Raw genomic sequence first — 11,808 nt, forward strand, 5'->3', positions numbered from 1 at the left:
GGAGAACTCAGATGACCCACCTTGCTTTTTGAAGCTTTGTCTTGAGCAGAAAACCATTCTCTGGGGAGCCAGACGCCTAGGGTAGGTGCCCTTGCTGGATCACTGAGGGGAAATACAGGTATATTTGCCCTGACACGGACAAATGGCTTAATTCAGACTGATAAAGCATTTTGGTCAGGGCATGGTCTTCTCAAAGGCCCAAACTGGATAAAGGAGTCATGAGGGTGTTTGTTCTGAGCTGAAGGTGTGGTGAACTTGTGACCACAGGCAAAACCCCTGTCTGGGGGTTGAAAGGCTAATCACCAGGCAGGGCCCTTGCTGGAGTTGGGGTGAGCTCTGGTAAGCTTGTTTGCACGCATGTAGGTTCTTTTATTGTTTTTAATGTTTTCCCTGGATTGCTTTTACCTTAAGAATAAAATGTGCTTGCTTAGAATTAGCTATATGGTAGCTTAACTGTGGCAATTACACTGTATACCGTCTCTGAAGAAAAGGCAAAACAGCCTGCTTAGGCAGCCTGTCTTTTTCTGGGGATAACGCAGAGTATGCAGGGAAATGTTCAACATGAAAATACCCTGGTCAGAAGAGAGAGAGAGAGAGAGAGAGACGCACAGCTCCATCCAAGAGAGCTAAAAGCTGAGGAGCCAGATGCCTAGGGTAGGTGCCCTTGCTAGACCACTGAGGGGAAATACAGGTGTATTTGCCCTGACACAGACAATTGGCTTAATTTAGACTGATAAAGCATTTTGAGATCCTTGGATGAAAGGCATTATTGAATTGGGAAGTACTGTAGTGATCAGATTACTGTGCTTGGATAACACAGCCCTCTGCTTGATTGTGTCATAGGCCCCATCCCACTGGGAGCCAGGAGAGGCTGAAGCTGAGGTGGTAGGGTCTTGTAGTTTTTGGAGCAGGACGATCTGAGTTTCTAGCCCTGTGGCTGTCATGAACTTGGGAGAGGTCATGGTGTGGAGTGTGATGACAACAATAAAGTACTAGATAGTCATGGATTTATTGCATGCTTTTTATTTCTTTGACACTCTTAAATCTTGTCTCCCAGGAACACAGATGGAGAGAAGGTGGATGGTCTGTTGGAAGCTCAGTTCACACATGTAATCAGTGTATGATGATGCTCTTCTCCTTATCAGTTGTAAACAAGACAGTGAGATTTGCATAGGACATTGGTATCTGAGATTAACAAGCAAGGTGCTAGTCTCCAGGGGACAAGTTTTAAATAGGGTTCTTCCTTTCCTTTCCTTTCCTTTCCTTTCCTTTCCTTCAATTATAAATCCAGTCAGGTGGGTGCTATTGTACACAGGAGTCTATTGTAAAAATGTATTATTGGGCAACTGGTGAAAACGTGTGCCAGTGATGCTTGGAAACAGAGCCCTGATAATAGTTACAGTGTGCTGTGAAACAAAACATGAATTTGATTTGTTCACTGTCACCTCTTGTGATCCGTTGAGTTATAGATGTTCTTTGCAGCGGTTCGCGTTTGAAACCCTGATATTTGGACTGCAGCATTGTCAGTGTAGTCCAGTCTGTCTGGAAATGGCGCTGGAAGAACCTGGCCCTTTGGAGGATGGATGACGATGATAGAGTCTCACATCGATGTTGATGTACAAGGATTCAGCAAACACCAGTGTGTCACTGCTGAATCACCTGCCCTGTGATTGGATTATAGTGGGGAAGGCATACGCTGTTCCAGTCTCCCTCTTTTGTCCATGCAAGCCATGTGCCATACTGCTGCAGAAATTGCAATGAGTAGGGCAACAACTGTGGATGCTAGAGGACTAGGTTTGTGTCAGCAAGGCAGACTGAGACCACCAACTTATTTGCTGAGCTAAGCTAAGCCTGGGACAGTGTTGGTTTTGCAAATTCAAACCCGAAATTTGGGCTGGTTCTGATCCGGGGAGAGTTGAAGGGAAGGTGATCTAGTTTGGGCTGATCACTACCTAACTCATGCAGGACCTCGTAGCAGTATTTGGTTGCTACCAACTAACTCTGTACTCAGAGCACCGAGGTAGAGGTAGAAGACACTGTCTCTCGTAGTAGAGATGGGTTCAATCTGGATCTGGATTTCAATTCTCTGCCCCATAACATTTGGAGATTGGTTGGGTCAGATTAATCTCTGCTTACCTCTCTGCTAAGTCATCTGTTCCCTCGAGCAGAGTCACACTGGATGTCATTTAGGCAAAGGGAAGAATCCTCCTGTGACACCCTGGCATCCCCTTATTCACCACTATCATATAATTAGGATATGTTTTGCACGAAGTGTGCCTTGTGAGGTATCATTCTCAAAGGCTGATCTGCTAGACAGCAATATCCCGCTGGATGGTACGTGCTATCGTTGTATGTGAAGTTACGAAGTTTGGCTCTGTATGTGTTACTGAAACACGTGGCGAAATTTAAAACACTCACAAGCAGCCTTTCCGGTACAACAGTAAAAAGGCCAAACAATGTGAATGGCTTACTGAGGAGATGCACACAAGCACCAGGATTACCCCAGGAACTGTGGAATAGAAACCTCTCAGAGGTAGCACTGCAGAATGGGAACTGTTTGACCCAGGTCACAGCAAAAGAGCTTTCCAGCAAGTAGGAAGAAGATCTAAAAGAGAAAAATGACATCATGATGGTACCTCACTTTCCCCACAACAACACATCTGGAAACATCTGAGGAACAAAGACTGAACTGGGGAAAGTGATGGGTCCCAGGCGAAAGGGATTTCTAGCCTGGGTATGAAAACCTGGGAAACCCAAGCTGCAAAGCAAAGGCAGCTGCCAGCCTGTTTATCGCTCAGGGTGAGAATTTGCTAATTCATATCCTACCTGTCTAGTATGTTAAGCTCTGCTTGCATTTTTGTGTCATTTACTAGGTAATCTGCTTTGATCTGTTTGCTATCACTTAAAATCTCTCTTTTTATAATTAATAAACATATTTTATGTTTTAATCCAAACCAGTGTGCGTTTGACTAAGATGTCTGGTGTCTGGTTACCACAAGTGTGCATGGTCCTTTTCATGTTGAGGGAGAGGCAGACTGGGTATTAAACCAGATTTGATCAGGGCAGGACGGTACTGCTCTGGGGTCCTAGGCTGGGAGGCTGGTGCTTAGAGAGCCCGCATGTGACTGCAGCTGGGTGTGTCTCATGTGAATGCTGGTGGAAGTGCAAGCTTGGAGGGTTTTACCACTAATCACAGCAGTACAGTGTGAGAGGGAGCCCAGGCTGGTGGGTCAGCGGGCTCAGTGATACCCCAGTTCCAGGTGCCACCCTGGGGTGAACCCATCACACCCCCCTTCAGCCAAAGGGTAAAAGTAACACAGTAATGCCCAGGCCAAGCAGCGGGACATGATAGACTCCCTCCCTGATGCCTGGAAAACAATGTGACCCTTTCCTGCCTCAGCTCATACCATCTCAGCTCTGCTGACGGTTGATTTCTCCCGATGGCAAGCGCTGATGCATTTACCTCCTGCAAAATGCACCCTGTGGCTTTGACACTCCTTCAGCAGACATGCTGCATGCACCGTGCAATGCCATAGCACTCCCTGCCACCTACACCTTTGTCAACACCACGCTCCCAGTTAGGGCGTCAAAGGGTTAACTCTGCATTCTGCCTGCTTCTGCCAGATGGATTTCTTTCTCCTATTTTTGTGAACTTCAGCTCCACTTCTCGAAGTACTTGGCAGTGAATAGATTTAATACTTAACTACAGTCTATTCTCACACCTCACCTGCCTGAGGAGACACAGGGAGTGATTTGCATATTTATTAAATATCTTTTAGTAGGCTACACAAACCGCATTGCTACATCTCGCTCACGGTGCAGTCCTGCTGGCAGACAAAGCAATGAGAGGGGTAACACGGCATAAAGACACATTAAATATATGTTCTGACTCTCCGAGGAGGGCGGTGCAGGGAGGGGGGAGGTTGGGGAGCAAGACAGGTGGGAAGACTGGATCCTCAACGCAGAAAGGAAGCAGGACAGATAGCGGCTACCTGGAAGCGAATCTTCTAGCTGGAGTGGCCACCACTTTGCTAGTTGCCACACTACCATTGTGGGCTGGCTGACTGAATGTTTCAGGGGCAGTCAGATATAGGCACAGCTTGAAGCAAAATTCTGGGTCCACCCACTTTCTGGGTTCTGCCGGGCTGGATTCAGATCAGGTCACTGCTGAGCCCTAGGGTTATAATGGGATGAACCAAAAGCCCGGATCAGAATTTCACCGCTAACCCAAGGAATTTGAGGGAGGCCCATCACAAGCATAGCAATGGGACCAAGTTTGGGGCCAGGTGGTGGGGAGAATGGGAGATGTAGAAAGCATTAAGGATGCTTGACTGATGGGCTTTCTTTCCCCATCACCCCTCCCTGTCCCAAATTCCCGAGACTTGGCAAATAAAAACTAACACTTGTGTGAAAATCCCCACCGGCTGCATGTGCCCCAGGGGGAGCCAGAGTTAGATTCTCCTATTGCTTATGAAACACTCAGGGTAACATTTTCAAACACGTCAAAGTCACTTAGGCTCCTGAGTCCTATTTACCAAAGTGCTTGAGGCACTGAGTTGCCGAAGGGTTTGTCATCACTTGAAAGACTGCATCGGCACTGCTGTAGCACTTCAGCCTAGACACTTCCCATGCCAGTGGGGGTTGTCCCATGGGAAGAGGTAATTCTACGTGGGGACTTAGGTTGGCTTAACTATGTCACTCAGGAGTGTGGATTTTTCATTCCCTGAGCAAGGTAGTTAAGACAACTTAATTTTCTAGTGTAGACCTGACCTAAGTTTCACTGAAAATTAACTGGAGATAGTTTTCTAAGGCCCATATCCTCAAAGGTATATAGGTGCCTAATTCCCCTGGATTTCTAGGCATATTTGGAAATCCCACTAAATTTCTAGGTGCCTAAATACCTTTAAAATCTGACCCTTGGGACTTGAAAATTTTATCTTTGGTCATCAATGAAACTGGAACAAAGAAAGTTACCCTCCACAGACTAAGGGTTGGTCTACACACACTTTTTGCACCAATTTAACGTAATCAGTTTTTTTTCTACCAAATTAGTAGGAGAGGTAGATATGTTGGAGGGTAGGGATAGGGTCCAGAGTGACCTAGACAAATTGGAGGATTGGGCCAAAAGAAATCTGATGAGGTTCAACAAGGACAAGTGCAGAGTCCTGCACTTAGGTTGGAAGAATCCCATGCACCACTACAGACTAGGGACCGAGTGGCTAGGCAGCAGTTCTGTAGAAAAGGACCTAGGGGTTACAGTGGACAAAAAGCTGGATATGAGTCAACAGTGTGCCCTTGTTGCCAAGAAGGCTAACGGCATTTTGGACTGTATAAGTGAGAGAATTGCCAGCAGATTGAGGAACGTGATCATTCCCCTCTATTGGGCATCAGTGAGGCCTCATCTGGAGTACTGTGTTCAGTTTTGGGCCCCACACTATAAGAAGGATGTGGAAAAATTGGAAAGAGTCCAGCAGAGGGCAACAAAAATGATTAGGGGACTGGAACACATGACTTATGAGGAGAGGCTGAGGGAACTGGGATTTTTTAGTCTGCGGAAGAGAAGAATGAGGGGGGATTTGATAGCTGCTTTCAACTACCTGAAAGGGGGCTCCAAAGAGGCTGGATCTAGACTGTTCTCAGTGGTACCAGATGACAGAACAAGGAGCAATGGTCTCAAGTTGCAGTGCGGGAGGTTTAGATTGGATATTAGGAAAAACTTTTTCACTCGGAGGGTGGTGAAGCACTGGAATGCGTTACCTAGGGAGGTGGTGGAATCTCCATCCTTAGAGGTTTTTAATGCCCAGCTTGACAAAGCCCTGGCTGGGATGATTTAGTTGGTGTTGGTCCTGCTTTGAGCAGGGAGTTGGATTAGATGACCTCCTGAGGTCCCTTCCACCCCTGATATTCTATGACTGCAAAAACTGTGTAGAAATGCACTAGCATTTCAGAGGACTATCAGCCAGAGCAAGGAGTTAGGTTTTATGAATGATGCTAACCTTTATGTTGCTGAGGGCTAGACCCAGTTTTTTGCTTGATTTTATAATACCTCTAGCAAACCCAATTTATCCCAGAAGTCACCAGCTCTGGCTATTCATCTCAACCCCATTTGGAGTAGCTGGAGATTTCCCATAATGCTGTGACTAAAAGAATTAAAATCTCTCTTTTCGTTAAAAAACCCCGCCACAAAAACAAAAAACCACAACTCACTTGCATTGTTCCGGGAAACTCAACACCAATCCTTCATACGAAAACACCGTTAGTAAAACCACAGTCTTTAACGTAGCCAATCCCAGACAAACAACAACTCCTGCAACAAAGCCGTCAGGCAATTATAGAAGTACATTTCCCAAGAGAGCACTGGTCTGGGGTCATAGTTCCTACTACCCAATCTACAGCCCCTGATTTCAGGTCACACATGGGGTACAGAGCTGCTTTTGGCCTTGATTCAATAAATATGTGCCTAACTTTAGGCACACAAGCAATCTCACTGATTGCATGGCAGTGTCCCAGAACTGGGATAGCACTAGATGCTGCATTGACTTCAGTGCAACTATTCGTGTGCTTAAAAATAGGCAAGTGCTTAAGTGGCTTGCTGAATCAGAGCCGCAATTGGCAAGGAGGGCGCCCAGGGTAAGTAGCACTTTTTACCTCTCAATGGCTATGTTGTATAAGCAAAACCCGTAATTTACAAATCGCAGCCAACAAGATGACTAGAGGGCAGAACTCATTGCCACAGGAAGTTGATGGGGCCAAGAAATTAACAAGATTCAAAAAGGGATTGGACATGGAGATCGATATCAGCATCAGAATAGTTCATGCTAACAACAGTTTTGGAAGGGATACTAAATCTTGTACTAGAGATTAGGATGAGACCTATTTTTGGGTATGGAGGCAGATTATCCCACATCTGCTAAAGCAAAGCATGGCCACAGTCAGAGGCAGGATACTGGACTATATGGACCCCCAGTCTGATCCAGCCTGCAATTCCTATGTCCTGTGAAGTACCTTTAACAGGACATAAATGACAACCTTACGTACTAGTCTCTCTCTGGCTTTCATAGAAGATATGACTTCAATGCTCAGCTTCCTATTCAGAAAGGACAAACCATTCACAGCAAACCTCTTCTGAAAGTACTCTTAAAGGTACAGACCACAGCCTTTGGATGGCTTAATTTTACCCGATATTCTCCCTGCCGTAGGATAAGACTTGCATAATCCAGGATTGTTCCAGGATGCACCAAGCAAAACCAAGTCATCTGGCTGGGAAAAGAGAAATAAAACCAATGTGCTCCCTTGGGTGAAATCATGACCCCATTGAAATGAGCGGGAAATTTACTTGTGACTTCAGTGGAGTTAGGATTTCACCCCCTTCACATACACCGCCTGTGACCTGTATTTCCTATTACATGCATTTCTATAGTCCTACTAATGGACAGTACTTAACCCCAGCATTTAGACCACAAACAAATACTGCTAGCTGGTTAAAGGCTTCCATGCTTCATGCAACACCTTCTGTTCCCAAGCTAACACATATGCCATAAGAGGTCCCCAATGATATATAATAATTTATAGCTGCTGCTAACCGACCAGCAAAGTTCTAGAGCGTTTTAGGGGAGACAAGGAGGAGAAGAGTTTCAGGGAAACAGGGCAAAGGCTAGGGTACATAACTGGGCTTCAGGACCACTGGGTTCCAGGCCCAGGTCTGCTACTGATTGTGTGACCTGGAGGTAAGTCACTTTCCTGTCTCTGAGCCATAGTTCTGCTTGTAAAAATGTGTGTGTGTGTAACAACTTACCAACCTCACACGGGCGACGTGAGGTTTAATTCATTTATAGCTGTAAAGTGCTTTGGGAATGTTGGCTGAAAGACGCTATGGAAGTGCAAATTATTGTTCTTAGAGAGTCACCGCTCTCAGAGAACTGCAGTTCTAATATGATGTAATTTATCAACACAAGGCAAGTCTGTTTTACAGTGTCTTTAATACAGATGGTGAGGTAAAGCAGAGTTAAGTAAAACTCTGGGATGGATGTCTCTCAAATATACGCTCTAGGCCCAGCACAAGCAGTTGAGCTAGATGCAAGAATTGCTAGCTGGCCTGTGCTATGCAGATAGGGTTGCCAGGCGTCCAGAATGCCTGGTTGAAAAGGGACCCTGGCAGCTCTGCCAACCACACTGTTAAAAGGCAGGCTTCCTACCTGCCCGGCTCTGCACGGCTCCCAGAAGCAGCCGCCATGTCCCTGCGGCCTATAGGAACAGGGAGGCTTCGCACGTTGCCCCGCCCTGAATGGTGGCACCGCTGCTCCCATTGCCTGGGAACCATGACCGATGGGAGCTTCAGGGGCGGCTCATGCGCTTCCTTCCTGGCTGCCCATGCGCCTAGGGACTTCAGAGTCCTGGCAGCTGCTTCCTGGGAGCCATGGTAAAAGCCATTGGGACTCTGCACCCCCTCCTCCACCCCAATCCCCTGCCCCAGCCCAGACCCCTCTCCCCTACCCTGAACCCCTCATTGCTGGCCCCACCCCAGAGCCCACCCCCGTAGCCAGAGCCCTCATTCTACTCCCACACCCCAACCCCTGCCCCAGCCCAGTGAAAGTAAGTGAGGGTGGGGGAGAGCGAGCGGTGGAGGGAGGGGGGACGGAGCAAGTGCGGGCATAGCCTCAGAGAAGGGGTGGCGCCTGGGGAAAGGGACTATGGGCGGGGCAGAGGTGTTCAGTTTTGTGCGGTTAAGAAAGTTGGCAACCCCATATGCAGGTGAAACTGGACCATCCAAACAGTCCCTTCTGGCCTTGAAATCTATGGATGACATGAAATCAGTTAGAAACTTAGAGCAATAACGCTTCGCAGAGAGAACTTAAGAGGCCTGGCCAAAGAGAAAAGAGCTGGTTTCATGTAAGATTTGAAACTAGATGGCAAATTAATGAGGCCGAGAACAACAAAGGATCTCTTGCCCTCCTGGTGCTGTAAATATATGTGCAGGTCAGGGTTTCAATGGAGGGTAACGGTGAATTGCTAGACCGTACCTCTGGAAGATTGGAATGGCAGCGTGTTACATGGGTTGCACAAGGTGCTCTGGCAGGGCACGGCCTCCCATTAGACAGGAGTCCTGGGCGTTTTTCCCAGGAGCAGGCAGAACTGTTCAGAAAGTCGAGTCCAGTAGTGTGGTGCCCCTTGCACCTAGCATGGTGCCCTGTGCTCCTGCCCGGGGGTGCGGAGCTGCTGTGGTGTGTATTGTCATGTGCCGGAAACCACCAACCAGCTATCCAACGAGGGGCTGTCCCTCTTTTCACCATGTCTGGTCTGGAGCAGCCCAAAAGCTGGCCTACAGGTGGATCTTCCTGCACCCTTTTGTTCTCAGTTCACTGCTGTCCTTGTTTGTGTTCAATCTCTCTCACTCTAGATGGCTGCTAATAGATTGTTCGTCCTTCAGTCACTCTGCTAATTGACCTTCAGTGGGCACCACTGAACAGAGGTAACCAACTGAGTTACCATTGGGGGCAATGCCCCTCGTCCTCATCCCAGAGCTGGTCCTTCCAAGGCAATATCAAGACACCCGGAGGGGGCTGGACTGGGACTCAGGACACCTGGGTTCTATTCTAGGGCAAGTCACTCCCCTCCCGCTTTGCCTGTCTTGTCCATTTTGATTGCAAGCTCATGGGGCAGGGACTGTCTCTCACTACATGTAACATGCCTAGCACAATAGGTCCCTGATCTCAATTGGGCATCCTCAATTGGGTGCTATTACGACACCAATAACATGTTCTGTGTTCTCTGTAGGATCGAAGCCCCTCCCAGCCATCACACAGAGGGAAGTGTTATCCCTACTTCACAGATGAGGAACTGAGGTACACAATGGTTAAGTGACTCTCCCAAGGAGTCTTCAGGACTTGAACCCAACTCTTCTGACACCCAGTCCAGTGCCTTGACCACAAGCTCAACTACCACTGTGTGTGCCCCTCCTGGCCTCATTCTGTGGGTAACTAGAGGCCTCCGGGTTTGCCAAATACAGCACTAAGAAAAAGATGAGCCTCCCGGAGCGTCAGCCTTTGCTTCCAGCAGCACCAAAGGCCAGTCTCTCGAAGGCCGGGCAGGTGCCTTGGCCTAGAATTCTTCCGTTCTTGCTTTGGGTCTTAAGACTCAGCAGGGCTGCCAATTTTGGTTGGATGTATTTCTGGAGCTTTCATCACATGACCATCTTTAAGTAAAGATTAATCTTCAATTCCTGGAGACTCCAGGACAATCCTGGAGGTCTGGCAACCCTCAGACTCAGTGAAGCGAGAGGGCTGCAGGCGTTCAGCCAGGTGATGCTGGCGTGACGACGGGACGGATCAGTGGTTCCTTGCTCTGTGGGCCAGGAGCGCGTGTCACTTTGGGAAGGAGCAGCCAACATGCAGCCACGTGTACGGGTCAGACAAATTGCTTCACGATGGAAATGCCTCTGGGTTTGTCCTTCTACGACAGCAGCATCAGCATGAGTGCTCCTAACCCGACGTTCACACGCACAAAGCGGCTCGAGCTTCTGCTTCGCAGTGTCTGAGCTGGATATGCTTCCGCTCCTAGGAGAAGAGAAGGATGTGTGTGTGCATTGCGGGGAGGAAGGCTGGCTCAGGACCTCTTTGCTCCTGCCCCTCTTGCTTCCTTGGCACCGAGGTGGGGACTGGGAGAGAGAGTTGCAGGGAAGCCCGTCGTTACACATCTCTGATTTTCCGGGGTCCTGAGTACCCACAGCGCCAGCTGAAGTCAAGAGAAGATGCAGCTGCTCAGTACCTCGGAAAAGCAGGCTCCCATCTGGTTTCAGGCAGAGCTTCTCCTGCCAAGGGAGAGTGAGAGGAGAACGTGAGAGGGAGCAGCCAGGATCAGAACTCTCCAGGGAAGTTCAGATCTGCATCCAAATGTCATGGCTCAGGCTCATCTCTGCTTCATGGGGCTGGGCAGCTTCACGCTTGGCTCAGACAAAGGAGTGGGGTGTGGAGAAGCCAAACAAATGCAAAAAATAAGGCAACCCGGAGCCTTCTCACAGAGCCCAGTCTTCAGCTGGTGTAAATCAGTCACTTTGATGGCCCTATGCTGAGTTACCCCAGCCCAGGATCTCAGAATCTGGATGCAGGAGCAGCCACTGGCGGTCTGAGAAGGACAGACCACAGCCGGATTGCTTAGCTGGGCTTAAGGAGAAAGGTGCTCTAGGCTGCTGACGGGTCTCAGGACACTGTTTCTTGTTGCTCACTGATCAGCGGGTGTGTGTGTGTGTGTGTGTGTGTGTTGGTACGGTGGCTGGATTGGGAAGTGACTGACTATGATAGAGTAGATCTTCATGTCTCTGACCACAGAAGTGGATCTGTTCACAACCCTGGTTTTAAACGCCCTCAAACTTCAGGGAAGTTTGAAGCAGGCCCCAAATTCACTGCTCATATCCATCCCCACAAGGTGGATTCAGACAGCCACCCTGAACCAAACTCCTTCAAACTCTGGAGATGCTGAAGTCTAAATCTGGCTCCATGCTTTGTGGCATGGTCCTATGTCTTGGGGCAGGTGACTATTTTGCTGCATGCTGCCAATACCAATCCGCCACAGATCCTGCTGCCGTGTTTGTCTTTCCACTCTTTCTGGAATCGCAACACCATGTCGGAGAATGCCGATTGGCACAGTCCAACAAGCCATGCTCTGCCAGCTGTCCAGAACAGTTCTGCACTAGGAATGTGAACCATAGAGTGTGGTTATTTGGCTCGACTTCTCAGGTTTACGCCACAGCTTTTGATTAACTAGGTTCACCTCTTTGGTGCTGTGGTGGGGCGGAGTCCCATCCCCTGAGAA

The sequence above is a fragment of the Caretta caretta genome, chromosome 18 (genome assembly GCF_965140235.1).
Source record: "Caretta caretta isolate rCarCar2 chromosome 18, rCarCar1.hap1, whole genome shotgun sequence".
Taxonomy (NCBI): domain Eukaryota; kingdom Metazoa; phylum Chordata; order Testudines; family Cheloniidae; genus Caretta; species Caretta caretta.